This window comes from Panthera pardus, unplaced genomic scaffold (assembly GCF_024362965.1).
Source record: "Panthera pardus isolate Hobbes unplaced genomic scaffold, ASM2436296v1 HiC_scaffold_13, whole genome shotgun sequence".
In the NCBI taxonomy this organism is placed as follows: domain Eukaryota; kingdom Metazoa; phylum Chordata; class Mammalia; order Carnivora; family Felidae; genus Panthera; species Panthera pardus.
Genome location: NW_026526688.1, coordinates 140,948,248 through 140,963,167, shown reverse-complemented (window position 1 = coordinate 140,963,167; position 14,920 = coordinate 140,948,248). Strand labels below are relative to the sequence as shown.

Sequence of the window (14,920 nt, the reverse complement as noted above, 5' to 3'; positions counted from 1 at the left end):
TCTCCTCTGCTCCAGCTTTGAGTCCTCAGCCTTTTTATCTCCCTCCTGTTTCTGGCATAGCTTAGACTCCTCTTGGGGTCATTTCCGGAGTGGAACCCTTGCTCTGTCACTCCGCCTTTCTGTTTCCTTCCCTTTCCCCTGGCAGTTACTGAACCTTGCGTTGGAAATTGCTTGAAGGGGGACCAGGTGGTTGGCAGTTGCAAATAACTAAATTTAAACCTTATGAAACATAGCACTAATTTAGGCTGTTGTATAAATTTATCCTGAAAAAAAAAAAAAAAATATATATATATATATATATATATATATGAAGGGAAAGAAAAGTAGAGTGCTGTTTAAAAAGAATACAGCTAAGAACTTTTAAAAAAAATAGTGGCTCAGTTGGTTAAACAACCAACTCTTGATTTCGGCTCAGGTCATGATCTCACGGTTCATGGGATGGAGCCCCGCTTCAGGCTCTGCACTGACGGTGCTCCAAACCTGAATGTGATGCTCTCTCCCTCCCTCTCTATCTGCCCCTCCCCTGCTGGCACACACACGTGCTCTCTTCTTTCTCAAATAAATAAACTTTTAAAAAAAGAATACCGCTAACAATAGCACCCACAAAACCATCGAAAACTCAGGAGCTCTGGTGTTAGGTAGGCGGAGCTTGAATCTCTGCAATGCCACTTACTGGCGGGATGACTGTGGACAAATCACTTAACTTCTCTGAGCCCCCATTTCCTTACCTGTAAAACACAAACAAGGAACACCTACTTCTGGTGAGGATGAAAAGCCACAATGTAATCTTTCCTGCTTGACTGAGAGGCTTCTAAACATACGAACTTTGATCTGTATAGTTGCTGATTCAGCCTAAAGTGATCCTCTGTATTCCACAAGAATGATTGGGTACAGGGCTGAAATGGGAGAAAGGGAAAGATGTCCTTCCTCCAGGGCGGGATGCAAGCCCTTCTTTGAAGTCTTTTACAATTCACATGCATCCCGATATTATCCATGCTTCTCAAAACTTTAATTGGAAGACAAATCCCCTGGGGCTCTTGTTAAAATGCAGATTTTTACTGGATAAATCTGGAGTGAGGCAGACGTTCTGAACGTCTATGGAACACGGAGGCTGGTGTTCCGCTGACCCACTTTGGGTCGAAGGCCCCAGGGCATGTAGGAAGAACTGGGCATCTCTCGAAGCGGGAACACACTCTCTCTTTGCAACCCAGGCTCTTTGCAGCCTGTCCTCATTCTCATTCTGGGGCAGCAACTCATTGAACATGGACATTTTTAGTTTTCTATTAAATGTGATGTGCCTTTCACTGTGTTTTAATGAAGTGAAACTCCTTTTCAAAATGAACTAACGACGTTGTTAGCTGCCAGTGGAAACCTCACTTAAGAATTAAAACCTAGAGCTGCTCTGCAAACATGAAAGAATAAGCTTTGCTGTGGAAAGCCTGGACGAGAGAAGAAGCTTGGCAATCGAGGTGCAGTGTGCAACATCTATCCCCAACCCCCGACAGTGGGCAGGAGACCGTGATCTCTTGTCATTGTGAAAGTGAGAAAAGGAGAAAGCAAACTTCAGAGAGGGAAGCCGTGGACTTGCGCGTTTGGGCCTTTTTCTCCACCTCCTTCTCCCCACCTGGCAAGCCCACGCTGGCCCACCCCCCTCGGAGAGTGTAAAGGCGTGCCCAGTGGGCTCTCGCTGACCCCCAGGCCTCCCTCCCTTCCTGGGCCCTGGCAGAGCAGGCCCAGGGAGTTTGAAGGGCTTGATTTTGCGTATGTTTAACGTCAGGTGTTAATGTGAAAGAGTTGGTTCGTTTTCTCACCTACAATCTCCAGAAATAGTTTTGAGGTTAAAATAAAAATCGACCGGATGTGAGGGCGATCTGGCTGCGACATCTGTCACCCCATTGATCGCCAGGGTTGATTCGGCTGATCTGGCTGGCTAGGCGGGTGTCCCCTTCCTCCCTCACCGCTCCATGTGCGTCCCTCCCGAAGCTGCGCGCTCGGTGGAAGAGGACGACCTTCCCCGGTAGAGGAGGACCGTTCTTCGGTCAAGGGTATACGAGTAGCTGCGCTCCCCTGCTAGAACCTCCAAACAAGCTCTCAAGGTCCATTTGTAGGAGAACGTAGGGTAGTCAAGCTTCCAAGACTCCAGACACATCCAAATGAGGCGCTGCACGTGGCAGTCTGCCTTTCTTAAAAAAAATAAAATAAAATAAAAATAAAAATAAAAATCGACCAAAGCAACGAATACTTATTGAGAGTCCATTAAAAGCCAAGAATGAGGTTAAGGACTGTGGAAAATTAAGTTTAATGAGACACTCCACTGCTTTCAAGGAGTTTAAATCTTATTAAAGGAGATAGACAAAACAAATGTTCAAAGCTACAAGACATGAGTAACTATGAACCAAGTAACAACATCAACCATTAAGAGATTGGAATGATGGAGTCCATTAAAGTGTAGAGTCTGTATGTTCCCATTGAGTGCCACGGACCCTATTAATACACATGTGTACATATTGCTGAATAAATGAACGGATGAATAAGTGAACGCAGAAGAAGACTTTAACTTCTTGAAAAACTAAACCCATTTTTCCCTGTTTTACTTTTTTCTTTTTCAGAACTGATCATCCTCTGCGAGCCTCACATCTGCCAGCCTCACATACGACCTAGCCCGCTAACACCCTCTTAACTGACAGCAGCTAAGCCCTTGGGGTGCAAATCACCCCTTTCTCTGCCTTTGATTTTTTGTTTTGTTTTGTTTTTAGTGGGGGTGGCCTAATACTTGTATACTGGTAGCTGTACCTGCTGGGAACTTCCCTCTGCTATTTGCAGCTCTCCCGAGAGGAGACCTACAGCCTTAGAAATAGTTATCGCCAATTTGCTTGTTGAAGAAAACAAGGTAGGGAGGAGGGGGAAAGAGTTACCAAGGAGATGGTGTGGGGTAGGTACAATGACCCTTGCAATACAGTTCCCCAGCGAGCTGCAGTTGTCTGCTGGGTCCCCTGAGCAATGCGGGACGGAAGGAGGACAAGAGCCTGTGCCCTGTTCCAGGGGCTGACTGCAGGTCATATTCAGTTATACCTCACTTTAGCAATGTATTCAACTGAACAGAGTAATATGCCGGGTACTAAAAACTGGGAAGTAGAAGCTGTTAGAATCTACATAATTCTTTCCAGAGAGTAAACCTCGCTCTACTCTATTAGCACTTACGAAATGCCTGTTAAGTGCCCATTCACAAAATCTATTGTTTTTTTTTTTTATTGTGACTATGTGTGTGTGTGTGTGTGTGTGTGATCAATAACATTCTTTGAGGAAAATTTGTGAAAGGCTCTGAAATGGACAAATTTAAAAAATTAGATTTCCAGGTGTCTTCTTAATGGAATATGAGGTGTTGTCTAGCAAGCCTTTTAATCTCATTCTATAGGTTCTGTGCCTTTCATTGTCTGAGCGATTTTACAGCTCCGTAAGTTGTAGACAATTGATGGTGATGTCAAAATTCCTGTTTATAGAAATGCAAATAAACTTTGTCAAGGTGAATGTGCAACGGGTTCCATCATAGGGAAGAGGACAATTTTGCCTCTGCTAGCAAATTCATTTCAGTACTCCTGATTGCCTGTATATATATAGATAGATAGATAGATAGATATATCTGTTCACTGAAGTCTCCTTTGAATTGGTGTTCACATCTTACTGGTTTCCTAATTAATGAGAGAGAGAACAATTTGGCATCTTTACATCTTTTTTTTTCTTCTGTGGGAACTCTTTTTTTTTAATTTTTTAATGTGTATTTATTTTTGAGAGAGAGAGAGACACAGAACACAAGCAGGGAAGGGCAGAGAGAAAGGGAGACACAGAATCTGAAGCAGTCTCCAGGCTCTGTCGGACATGGGGCTCGAACCCACGGATCCTGACCTGAGCTGAAGCCAGACACTTAATCGACTGAGCCACCCAGGTGCCCCTCTTCTGTGGGAACTCTTTATGATCATTGTTGTAGGGGAGGAAAAACTTTTCCTACGTCCTCTTATGGTAAGTGAATGAGGGCTGCAAGTTAAATTGATAAAAGATAGATTAACAGGAGAAGGGGTTCTTTTGTATGCACTCATAGGTTAAACACACACACACAACCCAAAGAAGTGCTTAGGCCTGCAAGCTTTTTAAGATAAGGATTATTTTAGTAGGGTTTGTTTATGCAGATTCATCTCAGACTTTGTCGCCTGTGATGAGGATTGTTCTCCCCATGCTGGAGAGGGAAGGGGACACACTTTCATAAAAGGAATTTTATGTTACCTTTACAAAGGGAAATTGTGTTTCCGTAGTGTAGTGGTTATCACGTTCGCCTCACAAAGGGAAATTAATGCCTCAGTGAGAAAGGGGGAGGGAAGAGATATTCTCCTGTGTCTCCTGTTTATTAATTGCCTTCAGTTCAAAATAATCCTTATGCCAAAGTGGCATATTTTGGGTGGCAAATTCTGATCCACTTTATTGACATCTCTTGAACTGCTTTCTGTATGCCTGCTCCCTGATACCTGTATAATAATTAAATTACTTCATGGGATACAATCACTGAAGGTCCTCTTTAAAGTTTTCAGAGCCAGGTCTGGATTTCTGCACAGCTGAGCTGCCTTCCTTTATTTTCTTATCACATCTGGCTCCAACTTCTGGCCATTAAGAATGCACAAAAGAGGGGCGCCTGGGTGGCTCAGTCAGTTGAGCGGCCGACTTCGGCTCGGGTCACGATCTCACAGTCCGTGGGTTCGAGCCCCACGTCGGGCTCTGTGCTGACCACTCAGAGCCTGGAGCCTGTTTCAGATTCTGTGTCTCCCTCTCTCTCTGACCCTCCCCCGTTCATGCTCTGTCTCTGTCTCAAAAATAAATAAACGTTAAAAAAAAAAAAAAAAAGAATGCACAAAAGAGAACCTAGATTGGATCAGAATTGCTGCTTTAGCCAAAATAATTTAAGTTATAACTAGTTCACTCTCCAGAGACTTTGGAGGGTGATGTCAGAACCAACCCTATTTTATTTTTGACATTTATGTAGCAGTTCAAATGTGTACGTGCTTAACCGCTATTCTATACTGAACTTCCATGTACTAATATGGAATGATACATTAACTGAAAAAAAACAAGGTGCAAAACAGGGTCTATGATATGCTACCTTATGTATAAAAAAGGGAGATAAATCAGAATCTGTACAAGAACTTGCTTGTATATCATATAAATGAATTTGGAAGGATTTATGTTCAACCAAGAAAAGATGTGAACGAAATTGGGCATTTGAGAGACAAGGATGGGAGGGAGAATGTTAGATTATATACTGTTTTATGCCTTCTGCTTTTTGAATCTCATGACTGCATTATTTATTTTAAAAAATTAAACATTTTTCAAAAAACTAAAAATCATTTTGAAAGTAACACTGTAGCCCATTAGGCTTTTCTTAAGTTCCAATGTCAAAAATGTTACTAAAATAAAACAAATATTGAAAGAAAATGTTAACTATAAAAATTTTTAAGGGTGTATGTATTTGTACGTGCTATATGTGACAGATTGATGCAGGACAAAAGCCTCCAGAAGGTATACACTCCCAACAGATGACCCCTAACAGTCTGAGGACACAGTCACTATTGGGCAAAAACAATATTATGTACAGCCTTTAATTTGTGATTAAAACAGATTTAAAAAGGAAAAAAAGAAAAGGAAAATTGCAAACATAATACTAACACCTGATCCTGTCCCATTCTAAAGTTCCAAAAGAAGGATTTCAGTTTCCAGGGGACCTCTGAAAGTACCCCAGAGATGTTTAAGAGCCCTCAACACTTCAGTTACAATTGGAGCTACAGTTAACTATATTTTAAGATGCGTGGGAGCTTATCAAGTCTTAGTGTGCATTCGTGCATAGGTCAAAATATTATACAAGTTTACATTAGAAGTCTTACAAAAAAAAAAGAAACCTACCAGTTTGTAATATTATTGAAATCTTTAACTCATACAGGGCTGGGTAAGCATCTGCTAAGGAAGACCCAGGTCATATGGAGCTTCTACGAACTTTAGGGCCCATCCCTACCTCCATCATAATCCAAATAAAAGCAACACTAAATCAGAAGACAAATATCGGAAAGGCTGGCAAAATGTTGGTTTTCCTTAAGATGACCACTCTAATGTGTTAAAACATTAAAAATATAGAATGAAAATCTATAGAAGTGGAAAGCACAGGCGTGGGAGTAAGATGAGTCTAAATCCTAGCTCCACTCTACTAATTATGTAACCTTGGGCAAATTAGTTAGCTTTTCTGAATCTCCAGTTCTTCATCTATAAAATGTTCAAGATAATACCCACGTCTCAAGTATTTGTGAGGAGTAAGAATAGTTAACACTTACGCTCGCTGCACACCAGCCCTGCTCTGAGCACTTTAAGTCTGTTCATCATCAAAATGACTTTATGAGTTAGGTACTCATGTCAACCCCGAGAGGGGTGAGGGATGTTGAATAACTTCCCCAAAGTCACACAGCAGTTGAGTGGCTGAACCAGGGTTTACACTGCTCAGTAGTGTAGGGCCAGAATGCATACTCTTTACTACCACAGAATATTGATAATGCTTATGATGCTCAAGCATCACTTACCATGGAGCTTTAACGGTCTAATAGGAACTGAATAATAGGGGATTACATAGACAGCATTTTTTTTCTTTTTCAACCGACAATCTGTGCATGAGCATTCAAGTCAGGGACCGCAGCTCTTTCTCCATTTTTGTTCTTCTATCCAGCTGGAATTACTTCCATCCACCTGGTCCAGAATGGCACACATTCCAGGCTGCAAGGGGGCTGAAAGGGAACAGGTGATCATGTGTTCTCTCTTCAACAGCATCTCTGAAATTGTACATCTCACTTTAGCTCACTTTCCATTGGCTAGTGTGTGCTCATATGGACACATCCAACTGCCTCTTTAAAGACTATAAATATACTTTTTATTCTGAGAGAGAGAGAGAGAGAGGGAGGGAGGGGGGAATGGAGAATAAAGCAAATGAGGCAAAATATTTTAAAGTTACAGAATCTGGGTAAAGTGTATATGGGTATTATCTATACTATTCTTTCACGTTTTCTGTAAGTTTAGTTTTTTGGTTTTGTGTGTGTGTGTTTTTGCCAGAATGCAAAACTTCATCATTAACTAGTTTGAATAAATAAATGAGTGAAGGGGCGCCTGCGTGGCTCAGTGGGTTGAGCATCGGACTTCAGCTCAAGTCATGATCTTAAGGTTTGTGAGTTCAAGCCCTGTGTTGCACTCCCTGCTGTCAGCACAGGGCCTGCTTCCGGTCCTCTGTCTCCCTCTCTCTCTACCCCTTCCTCCCTCTCTCTTTCTCTCTCTCTCTCTCTCTCTCTCTCTCTCTTTAAAATAATAAAAAAAAAATTAAAAAATATTTTTTGAAAGATGAGTGGCTACACCTAGAGACAAGGATAGCATATCTGCCTGGAGCAGGCAGGGTGAAGAAGGCAGAGGGGAGGGATAGGCCTAGGGTATTTCCTTCTGCCCAGCAGAAACAGAATCCCGGGAAAAGAAAGCATCAGGCTCCCTCCACCTAGGTGAGGACACTGTGACTCTGTCACTCAGGGAAGCCCAGAACCGCAGCTGAGGGCAGGAGGCTGCACCGCAAGGGGCTAGGCCTAGGGAATGGATAGAGTGGTCCTAGGCTGACATCACCAGGGGGCATTCATGCATTGAGGGTTCTGCAGATACGACATCACCACGGCAGAGATGGACAGCACGTGGATACTTGTCATCCACTTAGGGTCCTCAAAGCTCCAGAAGTTGGCCACACTGATGAAGGAGCAGTAGACAGCGACCCAGATGCACCACTTCCGCCTGAGCAGGAGGCTGCACGTGCTGAACCTCCTGCCAAGCAGGTTCATGGAGTTCAGCGTTGAGAACACTCAGTTGACTGCGGCTTGTACCCCAGCGCTTTGCCCGGCTCCTCCGTGGGCCTGATGTATTGTTAGAGGAGTTGTTTTGCTTCCCTCTGTAAGTTTAGTTTTAAAGTAAAAGTGTTTTAAAAGTCTATTTATGGGCGCCTGGGTGGCTCAGTCGGTTAAGCGTCCGACTTCAGCTCAGGTCACGATCTCGCGGTCCGCGAGTTCGAGCCCCGCGTCGGGCTCTGGGCTGATGGCTCAGAGCCTGGAGCTTGCTTCCGATTCTGTGTCTCCCTCTCTCTCTGCCCCTCCCCCGTTCATGCCGTGTCTCTCTCTGTCTCAAAAATAAATAAACGTTAAAAAAACAAAATTAAAAAAAAAAAAGTCTATTTATGACTGAAAAAAAAAAACCCACTATCTACTACTTAGAAATTAAATACCGGGTCCTGCACAAAGTACTTTGTAGCCAAACCTCTGTTTCCCCAGTATCTATTCTTACCAAAATTAACATAACCTTGATGGGCGGCAGTGGGGTGGGGGGAATCCTGCCACCTGTTTTTCTTTTCTTTTGAATTGAAGTATAGTTGACATGCAATGTTATTTTAGTTTTTAGGTGTAGTTGATTCAACATTTATGTACATTACATTGCAAAATGTTCAAGTTATCAGCCACCACTTTTTACAATAAAGTTTATTAGAGCACAGGCATTCATTTATGTATTTTTTTACGGCTGCTTTTGTGCTCCAACAACAGTTAAGTAGTTGCCACCAAGACCATCCGGTCCACAAAGAAAATACTCACTGCCAGGCCTTTACAGAGACAGTTTCCCAACCCCTGCTCTAAACCAGTAGGTGTCCCGAGCTTTAATGAGAATTAGATACACACACACATACACACACACGTTCCTGAGCCATTTGTATCACACTCCTTTACCCCTTAATACTTAAGAGTGTATTTCTTAAGAACAAAGATTTTTTTTTACATAAACACACTATAGTAATCAAATTCAGGAAATATAAAATGAATACATTTATCCAACATTCCAGTTTTGTCAATTGCCCCAATAATGTCCTTTACATAATTTTTTCCCTCCTCTTTTACAGAATGTGCTCCAGGATCACATATTGATTTTTGTATCTTTTGTGTGTGTGTGTGTGTGTGTGTGTGTGAGTTGTTTTTCATGTCTCTTCCCTATTTGCAATAGGATTTTTAATTTTTTTTCCAATATTTAGAAATTCTTTCTATATTAGAAGTGTTAGCCCTTTATCTCTGATATACGCTGCAAAAACTTTTCTTATAATTTTGTCATTTGACTCTTGACTTTGCTTATGGTATGTTTCTGCCTGTGCACTCATGCAAGAAGGTTTTTTAATGTGAGACTTATTTTTACATCTGAATTTTGAGTCATCCTTAGAAGTTTTTTCTACACTGACATTAAAGTTGTATTCACCAGTATTCTGTATTTCTTCCAGTGCTTGTATAGTTTAATTTTTTACATTTTATCTCTGAATCATTTGGAGTTTATTTTTATGTGAGGTGTGAGGAATGAATCTAATTTCATCTTTTCCCAAACGGCTGCCCGGTTGTCTCAATAGCATTTATTAAAAAGTCCATCTTTGCCCCAGGGATTTGAGATCCCATCATTATCGTATATGAGATTTCCATACACATTTGGGTCTATTTCTGGGCTTTTAATTCTATTTCATTGGTCTGTTTGATTATGTGTGTGCTGGCATCATATGGTTCTAATTATAGAGGTCTTGCAGAGTATTTTAATAGCTGGCATGGCTATTCTCTCCCAGAGTAGCTTTTACTTTGCCGTGTTTTCCTAGATATTCTCGGATGTTTATTTTTCCATATGAACTTTATTTCCTATCAACTTGTCTAGCTCCAGAATAAAAAAAAAAGTGTTGGTGTTTTTATAGGGATCATGTTAAAATTCCAAATTAGGTACAGAACTGATTATCTTAATGATTTTGAGACTAGAATAAGGAACGTATTTCAATTCATTTCAGTTTCTTTGTGTGTCTTTCAGGAATGTTTTATAACTTTCTTTGTATATGTATTCAACATTTCTTGTAAACTTCCTAGATATTTTACCTTTTTTTGATGCCTCTGAAAAGGGGCGTTAAGAGATTTGAGATTTCAGAGATTTGAATATTGCACGTTAATTTTATATCCTGCTACCTTACTCAATTACTTTATTGATACCTAAGTTTCACAGGGAATTTTCTAGGGTAGCACTGTCCAGTTGAAATACAATGTAGTCAGATGTGTGATTTTAAATGTTCTAGTAGCTAAATTAAAAATAGTTAAAAGAAACAGATGAAATAAAGTTAATAGTATATTTCATTTAATTCAATATGTCAAAGTATAATTTTAGCATATTATCAATAGTAAAATTATTAACAAGATGTTATAAATTCTTTTTTTATATAAGGTCGTCAAAATCGAGTGTGTGTTTTACATTCACAGCATATTTCAATTTAGATCTTAAATTTTTATCAGAAATATTTTGTGAATTAGATTTTGTAAATTTACAGTTGGAAAAGTATATTCACCTATCCAAATTGTTCCAAGAATACTTAAAAGTTTTCTTATCATTGATGCAAGTACCCAAAAAAAAATAATTTCCCTTTGATATTGGCATCCACATTGACAAAACTGGTTTTTCCTTTTTTTAGAAGGACTGATTTGACTTTGTAGCAAAAGCATCTATCTGTTCAGAAAATTCAAAAATTCTTGTGTCAACTTAGTATTACTAACATCAAATCCAAAAGGGTATTTCATAAACTGAAATTCAGCCTTCAGATGAGGAAAATAGAGCCTCCCAAAGGTAACTCTTAACCAATGGGGTATCACAACCCAGTTAAATACTCCTGCATGCTATCATTTATGTGGACAATTCTGAGAGCCATTCTGTATGCTTCTCAGGAGGTGACGTAGGACCTATCCTCAAGGGTGACCTTGATAATGCACCGTTACATGGTCAGCTTTCCCTTCTTCCCTGTCTCATTCTCTCCTATGCTTTAACTCTGGCCCCATGGAATCATCTCCTTCAAAACTACTGGTGCTTAAGCCCTTATCTCAGGCTCTTTTTTCAAAGGAAATTCAAACAAAGACAGGGATTTACAAAGTTTGGAGCATGGGGCATGTGTAAAAATAGTTGGAGTGCTTGTAGAAAAACAAACTAGAAATATCTACTAAGACCTGAAAATATTGTTCTAGAACTTGAGTCAAAGGTGAGAACTGGAAACATTGATTTATATTGGTTTCTTATTAAATTAAGTAAGGACACAGTGTTAAAACTGAAGTCTGTATTGTGGCTGTGTAACAGAATATTTTTATCTTTAGGCATATATAACTGATTCTTGAAAGTTCAGAAGAAATATGTAAATGCATGTATGTATACGTGGATATATGTGTGTGTGTGTGTGTGTGTGTGTGTATACACACACACACACACACACACACACACACACATATATATCCATATATCTGAGAGAGAAATAGGGAGACAGAGGGAGAAAGGGAAAAGAGAGGAGAGGGAGAGGTTCTGGGTAAAGAGCATATGGGTGTTCCTTGTACTATTCATGGAACTTTTCTGTAATGAAATTATTTCCAAATAAAGTTTTAAAGAAACTATTCTAGAGTTTCTTTTCAAAAACAGCAAATGTCAGTCATATAACTTCAGAGTCAGCAGCAGCCTTTAATTTCATACTACCTACCTATAAAAAAATTTCTGGACAATGCTGACAAGTTAATATTCTTAAAGGCTCCACATTTGGGCTCACGAAAAAAAAAAGTAGAGGAAACATTCACTCGGAAGTGATTATAAATAGTCACACTTTCCCCCCACTTGAAAACAAAAGGTAATGTTGGCTATTGCCATTAAAATCTTGGCTGCCTCTTCCCTTATCTTGATGACCTGGTTTGCAGAGGCACTGTGAAAATTCACTAGAAAATGGTAAACAGCTGAGATATTGGGTTCAAAGGTCACGCACTGATATAATTTCTTCCCTGGGTTTCTTGGAAACTTTGGTCAGGAAATCTCTTGCTGAGTTAGTGAGCAAAGATAATACAGATCTTGTGGGGAGAAGGTCTGTTCAGGAACAAAAGGTACACTTTCCAGCAACTTGAGCAGATGCGTGTGAGGCAGAACTAACTTGCTAAGGCTGGAATAACTTTTACAACTGATATTACACAATTCCTTCACTCGCCAGAGTTCCATGGGGCAGCTCACAACTGTCTTCCGCTCTAACTGCTCATTTGCAGCCTCCACCGTTTCTTAAATGATACCTGCCAAGTCACCATCTGTCTGTGCTTAAATATATTCAGCCCCAAGCGGCTCATTACACCTGAAACAGCACTAATGAGAGTCCATGTCCTTGAATACACAAAGATCTTTTACAAGTCATTATTTTTAATAGTAATAAAAAAATAGGAAGAATTTAAATGTCAATCAATAGAAGAACTGTTAATTCACCAAAATTCTAAGTACTATTAAAAATAATATGTTGGAGGGGCGCCTGGGTGGCTAAATCGGGTAAGTGTCCAGTTCTTGATTTCAGCTCAGGTCATGATCCTATGGTTGGTGAGATCGAGCCCTGAATCAGGCTCTGCACTACCAGTGGGATTGGTATTCTCCCTCTTGGGATTCTCCCTCTCTATGTCTCTCTCTCTGCCCCTTCCTTCCCTGTCCATGTACACGCTTTCTCTCATAATAAATAAATAGACATTAAAAAATAATACATTGAGGGGCACCTGGTTGGCTCACTCGGTTAAGCGACTGAGTTCGGCTCAGGTCATGATCTCACGGTTTGTGAGCTTGAGCCCTGCATCAGTCTCTGTGCTGACAGCTCAGAGCCTGGAGCCTGCTTTGGATTTTGTGTCTCCCCTCTCTCTGCCCCTCCCCACCCATGTTCTGTCTCTGTCTCTCTCAAAAATAAATAAACATTAAAATTTTTTTTTTAAATAATACATTGCATCTATATACATCTATTTGAAAAATGTCTACAATATATTGTTAAGCAAAATTAAGAGATAATAAAATAGTTTACATAATGTTCTGATTTTTTGTACAAAAAACTGTAAAGGTTGTATCCATCTGCAAAAAAAAAAAAAAAAAGCAGTCTAGAAGGATAAATTCCAAACAATTTCACACTGTTAGTAGTGGTTTCCTGTGGTGAGGATGGTGGAAACAACTCATTCCCACATTTTTTGTTTCACTGGAGGAAGAGTTTCCCTCACACTTGTGACCTTGGCCCTTATTCCTATTCCTCTCCTTGGAGGTGTCTGGGTAATATGATGGAACAAGCTTATTCTCTCCAACTCTTATTTCCAGGTAAGGAGCAGGCATTAGAGAAATATCACTCCTGTAGACGGTAGAGGGTTAGGTTTGCAAAAGAAGTGAACAGGTGTAAATTAGTCACAGCATGTCTTTCCCCCTGCTGGGAATCAGACCTCAACAGAACCCACTCCTCCGCTCCTCCATTCCATGCTGTAAGTTTTATGGAGGTGGACATTCTTAGGTTGTATAGTATTCCTGATGACTGGGGGATTTGAGTGCTATCCAGGGAATTGGTATTAGCAAGGCTCACTGCTGTCTCCCACACAGGCCACATTCTGTAATAGCTGTAACAGTAACAAAGCTGACATTTTGGTGTCTATCTGACCAACTCTCTACCTCCTTGGTTCTGAACATGGGTGAGTAATAAATAGCATTCATTGGAAGCCTGCGGGTATGAAAAAAATACTCTTTTTATTTTGTATGCTTGTATATTGTTTGAATTTTTTGTAATAATGAGCATGTATTATATATAGAGATATATAAAGATACATACCTCTAGATATAGAGATGTAAGATCATAAAACCAAATCCTCACAGGTTTTACCTAGTATTAGGATTCCTGTCTCTTCTGATTTATATCATTCTTTATACTTTAATTGCTTAGAGGAACCATATTGCCATCCAAGCATATAAGTGCTTTGCCTTAACCCATTTCTACTTGCTTGGCCATTGGATTCATTCTCTTGTTCCATATGTATTTTCTCCCTTATTTAAAGCACCCAATTTTCCTGCTCTCAAGAAGGCCACTGCCTCTCTATTCCATTAAGTCATACCTATTCTGACTGGAAAAAAGCTATCTCTATTTTTCTAGCCCCCCCCCCCAGTATAATTTTGCTTTGGTTATAGCCAAAATATTGTCTTCCAAGCATTAATGGGAACCTCCTTCATTTTCCATCTCATGGCCTTCAAAAATATAAAATATTATGTCCTCTCAAATCTTTTTATTCCCCCAGGCAAAATATTCCCAGTTTTTTTTAACTATATGTCGTATGACATGGTTTTGATTTCCTCTAATATTTTGATTACTTACTTTCCTTGGAATGGCCCCCAATTTGTTGATAAACCTCCTAAAAGGTGTTGAAGAATGATGCCCAAAGTGAAATACAGTTCTCTGGATGTGATCTGACCAGTGCTGAATAGAAAACCTACTTGTTATAAGGATGGCATACTCTTACCACAGTGGAAAGAGTGGTGGTGTTTTCTCACAGTATATGTCACATTGGTCTTCATGTCAGGGGATCCACTCATATTGGGCTTATTGCGATAGAAAACATAGAAATCACTTTCATCCATGCTAATGGTGAAATAGATTCATTGCTCTCAACATATAAATACCTCAAGTAAATTCCATGCTAAATTATAAAAGTCCCCATATTTTCTATAGTGATCATCCCTTCACAACCAAATGCCCTCCCTTTTTGCCCTTCTATTAACCACTCTACCCAAGTGAATTTCAATTTCTCTTCTCCGAGTTATTTAAAGTTACTCTTGTAAATGATGCTAATAAGAAAAATCCAATAGTCTCTTTTTAGGTCCAGTCCTGACCTCTGTAATGAATTTGACACTGATGGCCATTCCCTCTTTCTTGGGTTCCAGACACTCTTGACTTCCAACTCTCATACCACTCCTCAAGTTTCCCTCCCATTCTAGACAATTTCTCCTTAGGCAATTCTTCCAAATC

The 14,920-nt window shown here is 40.0% G+C and overlaps 1 pseudogene; it reads right to left on the bottom strand.

Annotated features, from left to right (window-relative positions):
- Positions 1-7,362: 7,362 nt before the first annotated feature.
- LOC109277130 (PAT complex subunit Asterix-like) lies at positions 7,363-14,532 on the bottom strand (annotated as a pseudogene).
- Between the last annotated feature and the right edge of the window lie 388 nt (positions 14,533-14,920).